Source organism: Geospiza fortis, unplaced genomic scaffold (genome assembly GCF_000277835.1).
Source record: "Geospiza fortis unplaced genomic scaffold, GeoFor_1.0 scaffold408, whole genome shotgun sequence".
Taxonomy (NCBI): Eukaryota; Metazoa; Chordata; class Aves; order Passeriformes; family Thraupidae; genus Geospiza; species Geospiza fortis.
The window spans coordinates 2982846-3004344 of record NW_005054330.1 but is presented as its reverse complement, the minus strand read 5'-3'; the positions used below and the strand labels follow the sequence as shown (position 1 = coordinate 3004344).

The following is a 21499-nucleotide window of genomic DNA, read 5'->3' as shown; positions in this document are numbered from 1 at the left end:
TTCACACATCATTAGTGAGTTAAACCAAAGCCTGCCAGACACAGCCAGTTCTAGGCTAACACACACACACGCCCACTTGCACTGCTACAAAACTACCTTAGAGAATCGCTTTTAACTTCAGGGCAGATCTAAACCATCTCTGCATTCTTTGAATTACAACCAAGGCTGGAGCATTATTTGAGTGTCCTAGGAGCCATATCACATCAGTGTTAAATTTAACTCATCTCCTCACCCACCCACAATCTTGCTGGTAGATATGAACTATGCAACAAAAATGCTTTTTGTGAAAAAACATACAACGCAAAAAGCAAAAAAATCAAAAAAAACAAACAAAAAACCATTTTCTAATCCTGAGGGAAACAGAACAAGCAGACCACTGATGATTGTTTAAGCCTGCATTCCAAGAAAACTGTTCCTCAAAATAAATGATTTCTCATTCTAGGGAATACAAAGCAATTGACAATAAATCCAATCACCCGTCTCACCAGGACTGTGCCTGCCAGGGTCTCCCACTACTAAGCCCCAGAGCAGCTCTGCCTGGCAGTGAGGCAGCAGGACTGCATCAGCCCACACAGCTCCCCAGGAGATGACCCCTGGTAAATCACACACTGCTTCTTCCCTCTGCATCTCACCCTGTTCCAGCCCCCCACCAAAGCCATGGCCTGCACACAGCACAGCAGGAGGAGGTGAGCACCTCTGAGCCAGCCTGGCTCCTGCTGCTGGGCAGCCCCAGGGAGCAGGAAAGGGACAGCAGGAGAGGAACTGTGCAGGAGGGCCCTGGATAGGTACAAATCCATTGGAACACCAAAAGAGACAAACAAGTCAACAAAGCCAAAGGCTGCTCTGGCTGCTGTAAATCTTCCAAATGGAAGGGAGTCCAGCAGAAAGACAACCTTCCCAAGTGCAATGCAGTCACTGTGCTATTTCAACTACTCAAGAGAATTCACTAATGGTTTTTTGTCCAGCAGTCTGTTTATTTCACACATTTTCTGTTTATTCCCTAAGACTGACCTTATTACCCCTACTTGTACATGGCCAGACCTCACACACTGGGAAGAGGGCGAGTGCCTGTGCTAAACTAGCAATAAACAATATGGAAAGAAAAAAACCAAAACAAAACAAAAAAAAAACCCACCCCAAAACGAAACAAAAAAAGAAACCCCCAAAGAAAACCACCAAAACTCAAACAAACAAAACCACCTCAAAACAAAAACAACAAACCCAAACAAACAAACAAACAAAAAGTGAGCACTTGGATATGAGGGAAAATGCTCCATAAGAACACATTCAGCTCTCATATCCACAGCTGTGGAAGGATGTGGATGCACTGCAGTGGGCTCAGAGCTAACAGAACAGCCAGAGAACAGGATCAGAGGTCTCTCTTTCACACCTAAGGTCCAGCTGCTAACCTCAGAAGAAGGTCAAGGAGTGATTTGATTACAGGTCAAGTGCCTAAAGGTATAATGGAAAGCTGGTGGAGAGCCCTTCAGAGAGAAAGGTTTAATCAGTGCCAGTGTCTGAAGACTGACAAGACACACACATCATTTAATTTTAAGACAGCAAGCGTGAATTGTGCAAGTAAAGAAGAAACACATGGAAAAATTTTGCTGCTGAACAGGTTGGGCCTAATTATTTTTAAGAAACATGTTTCTATTTACTCAAACCTGATAATGGAGAGGTGCTCACCTGCATGCACACAACTGCTCACACTTGACTGCTACAACACTCTGAAGATTTTTCAGGCTAAGAATAAATTATTTAAAGCTTGTGAAGGAATTCCCCATCCCCCCCAGCCTGCCCTCAATAAACTACACTTACAGGCAATAAAGAGATTTCTGTCAGCCAGAGAAGGGGCTAATGGTGCCTGTTCATCTTTTGCCTATGGAGTTGCCTCTCCTCCCACCAGTGAGCGCCTTCTCAGCTGTCAAGCAGCACTTCAAGCAAGGCCAAATTGCAAACCAGAGCACTGTGTCAACTGAGAAACCACCACTGCCCAGGAAGGACTGTGTGTCCCATTCCCCAGCCTTTGGTGTCTGCAGCACAGCTCCCAAAAACCTGTCCTGCCAGCACAACTGAAACAGCTGTGGGACAGCAGGAACCAGGAACTGAAGGGGAAAAGAGAAGAGGTGAGCACCATTTATCCAGCCACTGTCACCTAGCAAATGAATGGGAAACCACTGGCTCCTTTCAGTTTATAATAAGAGTGCTCAATATCGACAGGCACCCATTCAGCAAGGACTGCTATTACAGCATGAAGCTCAAAAAGGAAAAAGTCATTTAAGCTAAGGTGCAAGTCACTTGCCCAGAGGTAAATACCTTCACCAGCAAAGTAAAATAGCTCTCAATTTCTTAGTTAAATGTGTTTGGCTTTTTCCATTTGTCATCAGCTCTGGCTAATGTTCCACATACTTGCTGGAAATAGGCATCTTTCTATGACCACTCACTCCTCCTGGCACTGTGTATACAGTCAGCTCTTCTACATTAAAGCACTGGAATTGTAAAATCCTATCACGTTTGCCAAGCACTCAATTATTTACATGGTACCTTCTGATTATTATTTCTGGTGTGTTTTTATTTGGGACTTCACAATGGAATTCAAATATGATGAATACTGAGACAAAATGCAGCCCAAGAGTCAGCAGTCTAAATCACTTTTAAGCAGGTTCTCAGAGGGCTTTTGAGATAGAGCCATTTCTCAATTAAACAGACACAGATCCAAACAAGAGATCAGGATGAAATTAAGGACTTGCTATTAACAACCATCAGTCACAAAACTAAACTCATGCTCTGAAGGCTGCACTTCTCTGCAGTTGGCAAGACAAGCTGTTTGAACCTAAGGACAGGACAGCTGCACTTCCCTCCCACCCCTTGTTATGGTTTTATGCCAGAAAACAGAACTTTTAATTTTTCCAGAGAAGCCTTGCCAAGCTGAGGCTGCAAACAGGATACGGTATGTTAGTAAACTCCTAGGCAGCTTGCTCACAGCCTGGCCAGAACCACTCTAAGTGCCTAAATCCCTCCATGCGTGCTGGCAGCAGTGACAGCCTCCCTTTCACACAAATGATCCTCCTCTGTTAGACTCCTTTTGTAAAAGGCCTGCACAGGCCATGCCATTTTCACCCCTCCTGGCAGAGTATGCAGCACCCAGGTACCCAGTCTTGCCTTCTCTCCTTTATAGGCTCTCCTGTGACCCACCTCCCCTACTAAAATTTTGGCAGAAATAAACCAAAGTCCTCCATAAAGCATGAGCTGTCCTGGGATCATCTGCACACACAGCTGTCTTTCCTGGAGTTCAAATAAAGTTGTTTTATTTTTCTCCCAATTCTTTACAAGGAATCAAAGATAAACATTCATCTCACCCACCTTTTTTAACAGTAAGACAGACTCAATCACTACAAATCCAGAAGCAGCAAGTCCACCACCCACTAGGAACACCCTGCCATAAACACTGTTCCTGCCTCAGGACTCACCCTGAGCACAGCTCTGGGAATATTCTCAGAAACACACACTGGCAGGGTTCACCCTAGTTGGGCTTTCAGCTTATGGGTTTATTTTTTTCCCAAGAGAAAGCCAGTGTCTTTTAATTTCTTCCCAGAGTCTCCAGCAGCAAAAAACATCTCCAAAAAGGTGCTGCTGACCCCACAAGTCAGATTTGCTGACTTGGACTAACCCATCACTCGATTATATTAACAAATTGTTAACAAATAAATTAATCTGTCAGAAATCCATAATATTCTACACCTCAGCTTGCTAAATCAGGAGTATTACAGTTAGTAACAGATAAATATATGCATGGAAGATGGTAAGTTTGGCAAACAGTTGCAAAAGCAATGCTGCAGCCTGAAGAACAACAGAAAAAGATGAACAGAGGAGAAAAAGCATTACAAAATGCAGGAGTCTATCCAGGGAGGGCAAAACCAAACAATAAAGCACGTCAGGGAAAAGGGAGGACAGATAAAAATGAGAAGAGACAGAACCCATAAATGAGAAGAGTGTCATGTGGAAGCCAAATCAGTGGCTTTCACATGAAAAAAAAGTGGCAGGAAAAGAGAAGGAGGGGGAAAGTATGAAAGAAATATTTCAGTTTTTAATTCCATCCTGTTAACACTGCTTTTGTTCACCACATAAATCTTTTGGTGAGCAGTAGCTCCCTCCACACAGGGCAGTATATTAAGATTCTTTATTAAGGCTTTCCAAACACCATAATGTCATTCTTTGGCTTTTTATGTGGTTTGCCTAGACTATGTTTTTGTTGCTAAGCTCTCATTAGATGTGTATCTTGCACTGACAGGGAAGAGATTATAAAACACAAGAAACCTGAGCACAAGCCCAGTATTTGATTTGACACAAGTGAACACTCAGGCAACAGCACGATGACTTGTGTGCGACTTGGGGACACTGCTGGATCTGCTCAGCATGAACAGAATGGCTCTGAACTGTCCCATGGTGGCATGCAAGTGATTCATTTGGGGAAGGACAGAAGGGGGAGGAGAGCTCAGAGCCAGATGTATCACAACCCACCTCCCACCAGAAGCTCCTGTGCCAGCCCCAGCACTTCCAGCCCCCAGGCAGGAGAGCTCACGAGTCTGGCAGAGGACTGGCAAGACAATACTGCCCCAAGCCACGAATACCAGGGAAGCACAAGAACAACACAACACAAAGATGGAGCCAAATTAATAAATCTTGCTTACAAGGGATGACAGCACATCAGGAAGAGCAAATGTACCCATCTAGTTACCCGGGTGGAAGACAAAGATATCCATCCTGAACAGCAAATTGTGTCCAACACCATGAACACTTCACGCCCCACAGGCAGAAAGCTAGCCTGATTCTACACTTAATTAAATTATCTGTGTCAACAGTGACCAAACACATCAGCATTTACAGCCTCCCACCATTTACCAGTTCACACACGCAGAAATTAAACTGACTCCTGAACAAGGAATCATCAGCAACTCTCATCACAGAAAAAACACAGAAAACTAATTTTTGCTAAGAAGTTTAAACTGAGCATGGTTCCATTTGCAAAATTACATGAAACCAAAGTATAACCGTATCATTCACTTCACAAAAGCCACCAAATATATTATAACAGGCTGTTAGTAAACATCTAAAATGTGTTTAGAAACCCAGAAAATAGACCAGATAATGTGCTCTCTATATACCCTCAGCAGCAGACATTGCAGCTATTCTTAATCCCAGCTTTGTGAATCTGGTAGACATAATTCATTGTGCTTTTGGAGCCATAATATTTTGCAAAGCACTGCAGTTTGCTGGCTTACAAACCTGCCCTGCCAGCTCGCTGTGTAGAAAGATTTCTGCTGACTTCACCCACCATTTCAGTGGCACTCATCGGGGATTAGTATCTTTCCCCGCTAAGGATACAGGCTGCAAGTAGCAAGCAGGAAAGGTTACCCATGTGGCTGGAAAAGACAGGTACCATTTTGATAGGTAATAAATATACACACAGTGAATGAGCACTTAAGTGGCACTTTATTTCTTCCATGAAGTTCAAGTAGCATATTTAAATATCAAATTATTTAGAAATTTTACTTATTTTTAAAGATATAATTGATAAAATCTTTTCATCATGCATTTTATACCCATAACTTCTCTAAGAGGAAGTGAGAGCATCAGAGAAGGCTCTGTATTTTTTACAGACTTTGATGAAAAAAATTCTTCTCTCCACAACTTCACACCTGCACATGTACCACAACAAATAAAACTATTTTTTAATGAAGAGTATTTTGTGTAATGTTAAGAACCTAAGAAACCATAAAGGTAGCAAGCACTTCTGGTCCAGTGCTCTACCAGTAAGGTCACACCTCAGCACTCTGCCAATTCTAAAGCACTGTCACATTTTGCAATGAAGGTGGTTTTCCATCATAGGGATTTGCACTCCCATAGTAGGCTTCTGTCTTCACACTCAGTGGGAAGAGAAGCAAATTTCAGTACAAGTCTGTATAATTAATCTATTAGAATTTTACACTATTAAAATGGCAACTTCATAAAAAATCAGTGAGTGAGCCACTTCAAGAACATTACCTTCACACCTGCAGCAAAAACCCCACAGCAGAAGAGAATATCAGTGAAAATAACTTCTTATAATATTATGCAGCATTTGCCAGTTTGAGCAGTCAAGCAAGTTCAAATGGTCAGCAGCAAAAACCTTTAGTAAGCGATCTGGATCTTGTTTCTCCTAAGAAAGTTTTAGAAGAGAACTAATTCATTATCAGGAGCAGGTGGAGAGATGCTAAAGTCTTCATCATCAATGAACATGCTCCAGCAGAAATCTCACTGTTCTTACCCTTGGAGCAATATGAACATGATGACAGAACAATGGATTTATTCTAGAAGAACATGAGTTTGTGGAAGTTTGTTGCCCTGCAGTGTGTATGAACCATCCAGCCTGCCCTGCTCAGCCAGTGCAGGGCACAGAGGTTGCAAACAGCTGCTGCACTGCAAGAGGAAGACTCCACAATGCCCTGGCCACCCCACAGCAGCTCTGTGTAGGTCTGTGCCTCAGGACACCCAGCAGCTGTCCCAGAGCTATCACTGCACACAGGGATGAAGGAGATTCCTCAAAGAGAGCTCAGCCTGGCAGAGCTGGCAGGGCCCAGCCCAGCTCCCAGGGCCAGGCTGCAGAGGCTGATGTGTGTTGCCACCACGGGTGTGTGACAGTGCTGGTGCCTGAGACAGCTCTAGCATGAGCTGCAGGCTGCTCTCCCTCCCAAAGCCTGCCAGCAGTCTGGGGGAGGGACTCCCCAGCCCATCAAAAAATAACAAGTGACAATTCAGGAAAGCATGTTTGCTATCCATTCATGCGTGCAAGCAATCTTGGGCCAAACAGTGGATGTGCTAAAAGGTTTTCCCCAGAGGAAATGTGTTTATTAATTAATAGCTACTGAATTAATTGGCTCCCCATATGCTCTGCTGTGCTTCTAAGACTGGAGCCCTGTTTCTGTTACTGAAAGGTGTCAGGTGTGGTGACTACCCAGGAGGTTCATCAGAACACTTCAGTCAATCTGAAAAACTAATTTATGTTTTTGTATTCATCAAATTCACAGTGTATCTGTCTATGGCTGAAGACATGGAAAACACATTTAAAATCTCCAATCCATAATAATTTTTAAAAAGCCAACGCACACTTAACTTCCGCCACAAGTGTGATACACAGTGGAAGCACAGAAGGAGATGCTGATCTGAGGCCATCACTCATCTCTTGGCCCCTCACCTGCAGTAACTCCAGTTGCTCCTTTCACTGTTACATTCCTTACTCCAACCTGCTCTAGCAACTACTGCCACTACTACCAAACTAACCTTTACATCCATCACATCCTCTCCTACACCCTTCCATCAGCGCAGGAAAGGTATTTCTGGATTCTGACGACATCTGGCACAACTCTGTGCAGTGACATAATTTTTCTAATGTTATCAATCTCTCAATGAGATACTTTATTCAACACATGTCAGTGTCAGCTGGCAGGGACCACAACTCCTGTCATTCCTGGTACTCCAGCACTCATCCTGCACCAGCCTCTCTGTGCAAACTCAGACTGTAGTAGCTGAAGAGGGAGAGCAGTCCTGCAACCTCCCTCTTTTAAGCACAAGCCACCACAGGCTGTGCATCCTCATGCCTGAGAGAGACAATTTATGCTTCAAGACATTCCCCCTCCACTGCAATGCCACCTCTCCTAAAGCCCCCGGATGCACTCACGCAGTGCAGAGGCCAGAAAACCCTTTGTCAGAATATGGGAGGACAAGCACTCATCATGGCAGCCTTCCTAGCAGATTCAGAGACCTTTGATGTTTATTTAGTCCAGGTCTCCAATTTCAGCATTCCCTCACGTATGCAACACCCACTCAGTCCAATTCGGAAAGCTGAATATCAACAGCTGTAATTACCACACCCAGTGGTGAACTCAGAGTGCAGCAGCAGCATCCCTGACCCAGGCAATGCTGCTCACCCTGGCTCCCTGGCAGAAATAGTCTGAAGTTGTCTCTACAGAAAAGGAGTGTCTCAGCTATATTAAAATACCGTGCTCCAAGATTTTCCATCGTACCACCACACTACAACACACTGCTTACTGCAAGCTGGGCAGACCCAAGGACCAGGCATCTGACATCATTCAGACAGAAACTGCTCTCACAGAAAGGCCTCAGGTGCAGCCATAATGCCATTATTTAATTCCACATGGCCTGTGCTCAGCCTGCAGTAGCAGAGGGGGGAGAGCAGTCCTACAACCACCCTCTTGTAAACACATTTTAGCACAGGCTTGAGTTTCTTCAGCTTAAAACCTCAAGAAAACGAAGCTGAAGACAGCCTAAATGTACAACTTCAATTCTGCTGCAGGAAATGGTTAGAGTCTATCACAAAAGAAACATTTATCAACATAAACAGGTGTGATTGTGATGTGTTCAAAACAGCTTCCTACAGAGGAAGATGGTCATGCTGGTAAGCTGCAGAGAAGCCTGAAATCATGTGCCTAAATCAGAGGCCTTGTTCATAATTTCTTTGCAAGTACAAAATAACTAGAACAAAAATTAAAGCTACTTTCAGATAACAACAGCCTCTGTAAGGAAGGCTGCAAACAGAGTCCGCAGGATCTGTGCTACCTGTCTGGCAAACATATTTTCACTTGATAATGGGCACACGACAAGCAAGACTTCTGAAGTGACCCGTGTAAAACATCAGTGCACAACACAGTGCTCAGAACACTGCAAATGGAAAAGGTGGGATGACTCCTCCTGTCTGGGAGAGCTGTTTCTGAAAGATTTGCAATATGCCACATGGCAGGCACCACATACAGCACTTCATCTTTCCAAGAGATGGCAAACCTCTCTTAAAGCAATGAACTGCTCCTCTTTAATTCAGCATACCTGCCCCACCCAGTGATTAAGTCCTTTGACAGTTAATTTAGGAGGATGTATTTCTCTTCCAGATGCTAGTAAAAGGCATACAACAGCAAAAAAAGTGAATGTTCTGTTTCCAGCTATTCTGATACAGTATAAATCTACAGAAAAGATCTGGAGAAGCAGTAACTATGCACAAGATCACAGCAGCATAACCTCAATAACCCTCTGTGTACAGACTGAGCTGTTCCTGGAGGCACCTATTTCTCTTCAAGGATTCAGGCTTGAAGGGATCTTTTCCATGCACTTCACTTAGTTTTGGTTCATTACCCTGCATGCAGATACAGAAGACTTCATAACAAATTTACTGCCCACCTGCAAGACATTAATGATTAATTTCCAAGCATATCAACTCTACACAGCTTTGGGCTGATGGGCTTTCCTTTTTCCTCTGTTTCTTCATTGCTTGCTTTGAAGAAAAAAGAACAACAATATCACGCAAAATCCAGCTAGAGATATTAAAACACTGCAGTATTTTTCAGTCTCAACAGAGCAGCTGGGGAGTCAAAGGTTTTAATCAAAGGATTAGGAAAAAATTATTTCAAATACACAAAGTGCATGCCAGATCAAATCCTGTCTTCTGTCATACAAAGTAACTGTTATCCAGTGGACTAATTTGCAAACATAATTTTATCTATTTATTAACTAAATCAGACTAGGTGAGAAGATATGAATATATGATTTGTACTGTCAGCTTCACCCTGTGAGCACGGCCACTGAGGATGGAGGGGGCACTTGTATGAGGTCCATGCTGAAGTGGGATCTGCATGCAGAGACAACCCAGTTGATGGTGAAAGATGATATCCACAACAACTCCTGCCTGGTCCTTTGAAAAATGTCACATTTGTTCTGTCATGTCTGCAGAGCAGCTCTGGAGAGTGGCTGAGCAGAGCCCAAAAGGCAGCCTGGCAGAAACTCCTGCTCTGAAGGTACCCAGAGGAGCTTCTTGCAGCAGGCCACGAGGAGCTGCTGCAGCTCAACTGCCACAAGGTGAGAGCATCAGCCAGAGGGAGGGGAATTCACCTAGCAGGGTCTGCTAAACAGGGAAAAAGCCACAGCTACATCTGAATGTATCTCTAAATCCACATTTGGCCATCAGAGGAACAAAGACATTTGATTTAGATTTACCTCACCCATCTGCTTCTCTGTTCTTGAAAAGGAAAGTATTACTAAGGTTTTTCACAACAGAGTTAAAGGGAACTTCCTGCAAAGATCTCCCCAGACAAGAAGCGCTAGTGACTTCTTGTGAGATATAAATATAGCAAAAGCTCCCAAAAAGTTTCTGACTCCAACTTTTACTTTCCCAGTACAGGCTGATCAGATGAGTCCTTGATGTCTTTTGTAGCTGTACATTACCTGGAGGCTGACTGTGGGAAAGGTACAGCTACAGCTTCTCAGTGTAACTCCCGACACAAATACTGTCCTGAAGGAAAAACAACGCACTTTTGAAATAAAATTAAACCACTAGTAAAGCAGAGCAATTACTCTGGAGAGAAGCCACTTTTAATAATAATAAAATCCATGCAAGGACAACTGTAATATATAAAATTTAAACTTAAATAGACCACACACCTATCCAAATGCATCTGCCTGTCCAAATTCACAGCTTTTTTTCCTTAACATAGAAGCTTGCAATGGGAATTCAGGAGAATATGCCAAAAACCTTTGACAATTTTATATATGGAAAAAAACCTGAAGGACAAAGAAAAAATAAAACTAAGCATTTTTATGGAATGTGCTTAAATGCCTTGTTTTCTGTCTGAAATTTGCTTTCTGATGAAGCAAGTCCACTATGACAAATGACAAAACTTTTTTCCATCCAGTTGCTCTTCAAGATCTTTGAGATGCTCTGGGAAGGGTGGGAGGTAACAGTCTTAGCAAAATATAGCCAGATGACCAGGGCAGTACCAAAAGGCTGAAGGGTTTAGTAAGGGAAGGCCAGATGAAAATACACACCCTCCCCATGCAAAAGGAGACAGGGAAATAAAATTGCCTTGATTGCTATTTCTGAAGAAGAGTTCACATCTAGGGATTTACTCATAATGTTCTCCCAAGGCAGGCTTTGTGTGACAGCTGATTTTCTCTCTCTGGTAACACCTATAAAAAAAACTATGCCAGACAGAGTACACAGAGCATCCACTCCAAGGACTGATCTGCACAGTCATGGTCAATGACATAAGTCTTTCTCCCTTTGCTCTTTAAAAAAAAAAAAGGAAAAGAACGAGGGAAAAATCCCATCTGTGACATACCTTAGAGCATCAGAAACTCGGTCAGCTTTTGCAGTAATCTGATTCACCCCTCTGGCTGCCCTTGAATTTTCTCACAAGATCCAAGCCCTGCACAGACAGGATGCTGTACTGCAACAGGTAAAAGAGAAAACCTGCAGAATTGAGGTCAGGGGTCTACAGCTCTGGTAACTGCTTTTCTTTTTCATTGGCAGAGGCAATGGGCTACACATGGTGTGTGTAAAAGAATGAAAGCTAAAGCAAACAGCTTGCAAGTCTTGTTAAATTATCTGTACTGAGTAAGAACCATGAAAGGCACACAACATAGAAAGAGATTATGAAGTACAGTGAAAAATGAAAGATCTGCAGTTTAGGGCCCAGTCACCGAGTGTGAGGTATCTGGAGTCCTACAGCTGACGAGGGGTTACAGAAAGAATCCAGGAGCATTCCAGGGTAAGCTGCTCTGCTGACTGATTACTTGGGGCTAAAAACTAGTTGAGAAAAAATAATCACAAGCTCAGAGAATGGCAAAAATGAAGACAGACTTCTAATTATACCCTAACAGTACCTGTAATATTGTGCTACAGACGTGATCTAATTAGACAGTAAGCCAAATATCCACATTTCGTGACTTGATGATCTATTGTATCAAAGACCCTGAGAATTTTTTGACATTTGAGAAAACTAAGACAGTATTTTCAGAAGTTGCATGTGAGTCACTGGGAGTCTCTGATGAACTCCCTCTGAAGGAAGCAGGCCATTGTGCTATCTTTCCAGCAAAAGCCACAGTGCATTTTCTGTTTGTGGTGTTTAATCATTAAAAAGAGAGGGGAGGAAAAAATCCTTTTTGCTAGGGCACAGCTAATAGTAGAATGAACTACCTCATTCATCTAAATAAAGTCAGCTCTAAACCATGCAATAACCATTTAAGCGCCTGCTTTGTTAATTATTTCACTGTTTATCTAATTCATTATGAGCATCTACATAATAAGCTCATTCAGCATTAGCCAAGATCAGACCGAGAAGACACCCATCCAGCCTACCCACCCTTCTGCCCACTGGGGGTCTGTCCCCTGCAGCCTTGCCCAGGTTTACGGGGTCTCTGACCCCCTTGAGAATGTTCAGTCACTCCACAGCTCAGTACAGCTTTAGGAAAGCTTCCTGTCTCTTCTCCCATCAGTTCCTCCATAGCCTTTGTGTGGATTTTGGGATGGTTACCTCTAATTTTCCAATTTTATTTCAGGAAAAAAGGTCACCTTCCAGCGTGAACAAGGACAATATTCCCAACGGCAGAGAACAGGTGAATTGTTTCATTATTAATCCACTTCCCTTTTCCTCACCTGTTGCTTCTGAATTCATTATTTTGCCTACAGCTGCAACAACTGCTCCTCTGAAAATCAGGATGTCTATAAATGCACAATGGAGCTCACTTGGGAAACAAGGGCAACACACCTTCAAGAGGGCAAAAGGAATTGCACCTGCACCTCCCACACAACCTCAATTATATCCTGCCTCCACTCCCTTTCAGAAAGGCACAGCACTTGTGATTCCCTTAAGAAAAAGTACATTTCACCTTTCTATGCTTCACTTCAGTTTGGCATTTATATAGCTCAGAGGATAACTACACCTTTTTCTGGTGATGTTAGCATATGATTAAGTGTTCCTCAAACAGGGGCACTTTTCTTGGAGATGGTAATTGAAGTCAGCACATGGACTGGCCTGAGAGGCTGCATTAGCAGTTCAAACACTACTCTCTTCTGCTTCTGAGAAGTGAGCTAATCTTCAGGTGGACTACAATATCTGGAGCCTTGGAGAAAACCAGAAATGGCAACATGTCTGGGAGCCTTTTTCTTGGTGGACAAGCCCATCACAACATCACTCCAAGTGGCAAAACACAACTGGAACAAATCAAAACAAAGCCCCAGCCACGCTTGAGTTCCTACTGAGGGAGTGGTGCCTTCCTCAAGTGTTTCCAAACAGCAGTCAGGGTGGGTGGGTGTGCAGAGTCAAAGGCTTCAGTACAAACTGTTTATTGCAATAATTCCCTTTAATTGCCCTCCCTCGCACTGCAGTTTTTAGCCATGGAATCACTTGTGCTCTGGGAAGGGGCAAGTATGTACCATTTGTGACTGCAATTAAAGCAGAGTAATTAACCAATCCCTCCATTTCTGCAAGAAAAGCTTCTTAAGCTGATAATGAATTTAAGCATTTGAAAGTAGTGAAACTGATTTTCCATGCAGCAACAGCATAGGAAGTGCCAAATGCTTTCCTCTTGACTGTTCACTGAGCACCTGAAATGATGCAGATCATTACTTCAGCAGGCACCAGGGCTGTTAATCTCAAGATTTACACAGGAGGCAAAAACTTACATTGCAATATAGCCCCAGAAGTTCAACTGTACAATGTACACAAATTTTATATGAAACAACAGGCTCTTCTGAGAAATTACAGTAATTTGGGTGTGAGAAAGCAAAAAGACTTAAATCTGCACAAATATTGTTAGGACAGCCAGGGTGAATTCACACAGCACACCAACTGCCAATTAAAAATGTTAAACAAAAGCCAACCATCTTGGTCTGTAAATTTTTTCCTCCCAGCTGCTGCGTAGGCACATTATTTAGAGCAGCTGTGTTATTAAGAAAAAGAAAAAAACTGAAGCAGCTCTTATGCACTTACAAAATCCTGTGCAGAACTTTGACCCTGCAGTGAAGGGCTCAGCCTGTGTTTAGGTCTGCAGAAGCTACTTGACTCGTGTCCCAGATTTAGCCCTGAGAGGAAAATTCATCTCCAGCAAATCTATTGAATGAATGTGGCATCATTTGAGTCAGGAGCCAAGTCTCATACAAGCAAAGCACAATTAAGTATCAGGCAAGCAAAATGTCTGAAGGCAGACAAACTTCTCAACTGGATGTTATAAACCAGGATAAATAACCACAATGACAAGGGGCATCTCTGAATTACAACTCCATTAGTTAAGCATTTAAGCAAAACATACAGTTACAGATTGTCAGCCACTTCACTTCTCAAAACTGAGAAAAAATGTACTCACTTCCCATTCTGCAGCTGGGCAGCTGCACTCTGAATGCTGCATCAGTGGCACTGGGTAGTGTCAAACTTTTCCCTTGTCACCCACCCCTGTACCCCAGGAGCCATTCTGATCTTTCAAAAGCTGTTTTTTCACAACCTCATGGGATTCACTTTCTATTTCTTCACACCTCATTCTAAAGACCTTATAGGAAGCTCAAGCAGTCTAACTCTGGTCAACACCACAACAGTTAGCCTAAAATGGAAAGCCCAGCCTGAGCTGCCAACACTTGGTGATGCAGGACACTTTTCATCAGGAAACCCCAGTGAGCTATCATCTATACCTGCATGTCTCAGGCACAGCTCTGCTCAATCCATGGCCGTGCAACAGCTCAAATGAAGGAACACTTTGCCTCAGCTAGGAAAAACACATCAGAAGAAAACAGAAGTCAGTGGTAATAAAAAAAGCCAACTGGAAGCTTTTATTATCCTTTTTTCTTGAATTCTGTACTACTCTCCCCCATCTCTGAAATGGTTCTGAAACTCTCACAAACTGAATAGACAGAAGCATACAAGAGACCTTGTCCCAGGGGCACAAAACAGAATTGGGTCAGGAAACTGGGAAACATTTGACTTGCTCAGGCCAACACAATAAGGCAAAAAATGAAGTTTTGATTGGAATGTGGCCATGCTGGCTCAAAGCAGTTATCTCCTACACTGATCTCAGTACTGATGCCTTGAACAACAGCAGTATCACATTCCACATTTTGAGAGAGGACATGCTTGGTTTCATCCTCCACACTGCACATCCACAGCATCCCTTCTCCACCCAGCAGCAAAGAGGAAAAACATTTCATAACCTCTTCCTGAGCTTAACTGAAAATCACCTGGTACTTGTCAACAGAAGCAAGAGCAGGGATGACAAAAGGCCATCTAAGAGCAGGCACTTGACCTTCCTGTCCTGCAATACCTGAGTGCACCTACCCAGGTACTGCCAGTCCTGTGACACCGTGCACCGAGTACAAATGGAACCCTGAGCCCCTGCTTCTTCCATTTAGATCAATCCATTTTGAATACCACAAGCATCTTAATATTAGATGACTTCTAGAACAATTAACCCTGCACTGCTTTTACCTATTCAAAAATTTACTGCTTCTCTGCTGCTAGAAAGAGTCAGAGACAAAAATGCTCAGGTCTGCACCTATTCACAGTCATCTATGATGGGCTTCTTAGTACTTTTTTAAAAATTCTTCTCTCCCATACAAGGAAAGGAGGCAAGATTTATGCCCCCAAAATTGTTGAAACAAGACAGATGAACAGAGGAAGACAAAGCAGTGTGAATGCCACAGAAGTGCATAAACACAGAGGTGCAGCACAAGGGTGGGACCCTGCTGGGAGGCAGCCTAAGAGCCATTAACACCACGCAGTGCAAACCATGTTTACACAAATCCTGAGGATACACATCTGGATGGCATTGACAGAAGTGACCTTGCTACAAAAGCAGAGATATCACCAGCTTTGCAACATTGCAGGAGATGTCCCAAGCAAATAAAGGCCTTGTTTCCATCTGTATTATATAAATTGAAGTAATTCAACCACCTTCCAACAGTATTTTGCATTTCCCAATCACTACCTTCTCTACATAATGGGAAATCCAAAACCAGCATTCATTTTAAAGGCTATGTATTTCATAGAGGAAACTGAGGCACAGACTGTCCAGAGACTATTCCCCAGTGCTTCAGTGCCTCCAGTCATCCTGAGCTCACATGGCACACTGGTGGTCAGCAACAGCAGTAAGTCTGAAGTGCATCAGTGTCTGACAAAGAGACTCCTGTCTCTTCCATCATCCAAAGAGAAGACTGGTTCTTCAACTTTTCAGGCCACTGAAGAGCCCAGCTGAAAAAGTTTATTCTTTCTGTGTGGCAGATTTTGTGAAATGTCCCACAAATGGAAGGTTGCCTCTGGAACTCATTTATCAGGAATTTCAGCAATGCTCTACACAGATGTTGCATATCACTTTAGGCTCCTGCTAAAAGTCAAAATGTTATTAACTCAAACATGAAGGATTAACCCCACTGGACTTTAAACTGCCATGAACACTGACTGTAATTCCCTCTCATGACAGTAAGAATATCCCAACATCCAACAGTGAAACGACATGACCTGTAGGCTGCACCTTGTCCTCTTCCCCCACACTTCTTTCCCACAATTCAGCTGAAATTCGTGTGTGTTTGCTAAACTTTCCTTAGGCACTGAATATTCTAGTCAATTTTCTTAAATTCTCAACATCAGATACTATTTCTGCAGAGGTCCTAATCTCCTTCAGTATTTTCAACAGCATTTCTCTCTCTGCTTCCTCACAGCCCACCCTACCTTGGCGTCTGATGACCAACATCCGTCTCCTCCAGTATGTGCCTGAAGCACTCAGACTCCCATTCAGTAACTGAAAAGTCTCTTCTTCCACCATGAGCTGGAGCCATTTTTTCTTCACCTTTCACAACAACCTTCTCCAACCATCAAATACAATTCACAGGAGCTCTGCCTCAGTTTTTATTACCAGCCCCCTTGCAATCAAAGGCACTGGGCCAAAATAAACCATCTCCTGCAACTTGCTGTCCATCACTGCTATTCTTAGCACGCTTGGCAATGTATCCTAGGGATTGCTCATTTTCAGGGATGTATATAGGGAACAGGAGGACAAAGTGAGACTCTTGACTCCTTCAATGGTATAACAGAGAGCCTGAGAAACAGGGATGCACAGAAACTGCCCAAATGGCATCCATCAATAGAGGCAGAGACACATGTTTATCTTCTTTACAAGAAGCTTTTCAAGCTGTAAGTGTTCAGGTTATTTGTAGAGCCTCAGTTTCAACTCCAAGAAACCTAATCTAAATTTTTGCTGAAGTTGCTATATTAATAGCAGCTTGTTTCCTCCTGGGAAGTATCAACACAATCATCTCTTGGACTCTTTAATACAGGCTAATAACAAAGGAAGGCAAAAAGCAAACTACAAAGGAGAAAACAACCCAGCTTAGAGAAGTTCTTATTTTTTAGCTGACAAGCAAATGAAAACTCTGTATCTACAAAGGTAGAATAAGCATTTCAGAAACCTATTTCTTATTCCTACGTGATGAGAAAAGCCTTTTCCAATGGATTGAAGTCCCTCTGTTCAATCTTAACATTAACATGAACTTTTCAAATATTTTCTGCTCTTGCAGATCATTCATGTGCTTTGAGAAAACCTTTTTCTCAGAAAAGTAAAAAAAGTTCTTTAGTCTCCAAACTGAAGCCAGCTCTACAAACACTCATAGGTCAAATCCCTATTTCTTTATATGGACAGTAAGAAAAGCATGGCTGTTGTAACAGGTACAAAACCTGAAGGAATGTCCCAATCATGTAAATGTGAGCTGGTAAACTCATTTTAGAGCATCATTCTGTAAATGTTCTTGTCTTACAACCAACTTTTACTGTCTTCTGTACATACACTTACACACTTCTCTTACAAAGCCTCTTCAGTCCTTTCTGTGGCTCACCAGCTCACTCACTTTACAGAGGTCATTCTGGGGGAAACTGCTTTTTCTTTGCACCCTTGCTGCTGATTTCCATGTTAATTAATCAATAGATGAGGTTCACTACAGGCCATCACTCCTCGTTAGTGCACAGCTCACCACAGTGCTGGTGTGTCCATCTGCTGCGCTGGTGAGGCTGGCTGGTGGCACAGGATCTGCTGGCAGGCTCGGGGCAGGCAGCCAAGGAGCTGCTGGCCTTCCAGCAGCATCATCCTTCTCCCTTAAAATGCCACATCCTTCTCCCACAAACACACAGCAACTGTTCTCCAGCTGAGCCATCCAAATTGCTCCACTACCTCAGCATGAAGATGTATCTTGAGCTTTGAAACAAAACGTTTTTGCACTTGAAGGATGTCAGGGGTTACCTACAGAAACCTGCCCAAGTATTTCCCTGGGTTGTCAAACAGCCAAGCACAACAGCAGTCATTCTGACAGACTAATGGGCCAGGGACCAGCTGTCTACAGCAGAGAGCCATTTTCTTGGTCAAAAGAGGGGTTTTATAAGTAAGTTATTACGTAGTGATTGAATGATACCATAAACCTTCTTCGTTTTAAAGCTGATTTGATGTAGATGAAATAAATCACTGGGTAGCCGTAGTTTTACTGGCTTAATCACTTTTAGGTTTTTTCCCTAGTTTACTGGGCAACATTTTCAGAAGCCCTCAAGTTCTTGTGATGCCTGGTATGCCTCCCACCAGCGTAGGCAGAAGCACATCTGGAAATAACACAACCCTATTGTTTTGCTTAAAATAACAACAACCAAATAGACCTTATGGAAACAGATTTCATCTCCTATGCACAGCAAAGTGTGAACAGTGAAACAACGATCTATGAAGGTGATGAAAGATGGAGCAAAGTGTTTTTGAACCAGTTTCCACAGGAGCAGGCCAAGCAGATGCGTGGCTGCACCCAGCAGCATGAGAGGACACAAGGCTTGTGCTGCAGCCAACAGCAAAACACTCACTAGAACACATCATCACCTCCTGATGTGCTTGATTCCTCAATATGATAATACAAAAATAACATGGCTGTATCACAATGATATAGTAGGAAAATCATACACCTTGAATGTTTTGTCCTATTTTAATATAAAGGATTTTCCATTAGGCAAGGAGAGCCTTTCAGTAGTAGAGTAATATTTCAAGGGGAAAAAAAACCCCCATCAGCTTTTCAATTTCTGAATAGGGGAAAAAAAAGCATTTCCAGATATCTTTTTGAAAAAGGACCATTGAGACCAATTCTGTTGTCTACTTCAGAGATCTTTAAAAGACATTCTGTAATTTCAAGCCAAAGCACATCACTCTGTCATGGGGAAGGAAGAGAAAAGAAAAGGGAAAACAATTTAATTTCCCCTGCTCATCTGAACACGCATCAAGTGAGCCTTTCAGCAAACTCATAAAAATGTGCAAGGCAGACAGCAAATAATTTAGGATGCATTTAGAATTTATTGACTTGGCCTGGTCATACGTTTGATAACATATCTTGCTGTTGGTATGGCAAGTGGGGAAAATAAAATTAAAGCTGATCTGTGAAAACTGGCAGGCTTAGCTTTAAATGGAGCTTCAAACCACAGCAAAACAAAAAAATATCTGATCTCTTATTGGAAAATACACTGCAATGTCTCCAAATTAGCCATAATTATTGGAAAAGAACTTCCTGAAGAAGAAATGGGCTACAAAACCACTCATGGTGGCAGGCATGAGAGATTGAGCACTTCAAGACCAGTCACTGGCCCTTTGCATCCACTGTTCCACATGGCCAGTGAAAGTTTCCTTAACAGGAGAAGATGTATTTCAGAACTTCTACCTGAAAGAAGCCCAGTATTTTACATTCTTGCTACATCAGTTGGACTCTTCCTTGTTTAGTACTTCCTGCTTGAAGAAAGCCCCAGTATTTTGTCTGGGGGTGAGGGGGAGACCTTAATTTACAGGGAAAGGTGAGGGTGGCTTAAGCCAGGAAGAGTCTGTCAAGCACTGATATATAAACTCCAGCTTTCTGTTATACAGCAATTCATCCTTTCCTCAATCCTTCCCCATCACGCAGCCAGATGTTGCCAACTTTATCAGCATGACTTCTGCAATGATGGCTTTACATGGCAAGGGACTGTGCCACCACCTGCCACTGAGTACCTGCACCTCTTAGGGAAGCTCGGGACTTGCCTGAATTATTTCTAACTCTGGTGGTTCTACAGAAGGGCTTCAAAAACAAATCTTAAGAGTTCTCTCTTAAGGCTGAAGTGCAAAATATATTAAAAGATGTGAGATGCCTCAATTTCTTTGAGGTTTTTTAACTCTTCAAACTTCCCCCCTGGACCTGCGGGAATTTTTGAACCCCAGGCTGCTAACAGCACACCAACCAAGGCAGGCAAGCAGATCCCAGCTTGGACAGAAGACAAGAGGGCAAGAAAATCCAGACACACTATTCAGTGTGCCTAATTTATGTCTGGAATAAGTAATCTGAATTTGATAGTGTTTCAAGAGAAAATAACTACAACACCCAGTGGGTTTTTTATTTTATTTACTTTTGAATACACTGGTGTGAAGGGCTGGGGAAGAAGCCTCTTGTTGCAATGCCTTACAGCTACAGAGAAAGCAAGCCAACCTTTCACAAAATACAAAACACAGCAGGAAAAAAAAAAACAGTTAAAAGCTCTTCAAACTGATCAAGCACAGTGCTACCTTGCAATCTACCTCTTGATTAAGCAAAAGGTTTGGGATGCTTCAGAGGGTACAAAATTTCACTGAAAAAGCCACCACCTCAGCACTGAGAAGAGAACAGCAAAGCCTGTCCGGGCTCAGTCCCAACCTCAGTGGCCTCTCCCCAGGATTATCTCTGTAGCCTCCAATTCAATGCTGTTTAACACACCACAGCACACGCTTCAGCTGCTAATTCAGCTCTCTGGTCAAAACAGGCAACAGAAGCAAACAGATCATTTCTCCCCAGACCCTCACTTCCAACCTACAATCATTTATTATGCACAGCAGTGTTCACAAATTCATCTCCAGCAGCCCCTGGAACACAAAGCTCAGTAACCTGATATGGTTTCCATGAGACCAGTTACAGAGATTGAAGGAAGGACCATTAAAACAAAACAAAAAAGCAATGAACTACAAGAGAGTCGATGTTTCAAGGCATGTAGCAAGTCTCTCCTACTGATCACTCTGCCAGTTCTTCAACTGAACCACAACTGAAAAGCCAATTTAATAAACATCTCTCATTTCAAAAGGCAGGACACCACCAGGCACCAAGAAATGTTGCAGCTCAGCAAAAAGAGAATGCAGTGATCACTGGGTGGGTATAATAGAGGGATTACTTTACAATTACAGCAACAATGAAAAAGCAATTTATACAGTAACACACTGATATACTGGCAAGCGCCTGTCCAAAGGGATTAAGTGGAAGTCTGACACAGACTACAGACAGAAGAATGTCTTTAGCAAAAGGTTTATGAACTTCCCTAGACAGTCATATTTCTAAGCAATGTCCCTTAAAGAAGGTATCTTGCATTTAGACCCATTTTAGGTAACAGGCATAATGCACAAACAAGAAATAAAGTTCACTGTGAGAATTCTTATTTATTTGAAGAGAAGCAAAAGCATATATGAGAAGGTTAGGTCACTTTTAATTGCTTCAGAAACCATACCTCAGTGGCCCCCAAAATGCCTTCATTTCTTGAGCTTAAAATGGCCAAGGAACCTCAGAGGTGGCAATGGTAGCTCCTGGGCAGCTCCTGCTGCAGCAGTGACTTTGATAGAATATTTCAGCAGT

The 21499-nt window shown here is 42.7% G+C and overlaps 1 protein-coding gene across 18 annotated transcripts in view; it reads right to left on the bottom strand.

The window, feature by feature from the left end:
* Nucleotides 1-21499, bottom strand: part of ARVCF (ARVCF delta catenin family member) — a 245741-nt gene that overhangs the window by 94762 nt on the left and 129480 nt on the right. The window contains exon 1 of one of the 18 annotated variants that reach the window (XM_031057515.1): nt 16536-16556. The exons of the other annotated variants lie outside the window; for them this stretch is intronic. The gene's annotated coding sequence lies outside the window, so the exon portion shown is untranslated. Of the gene's footprint in view, nt 1-16535; nt 16557-21499 lie in introns of those variants that run through there. 18 annotated transcript variants of the gene reach the window in all.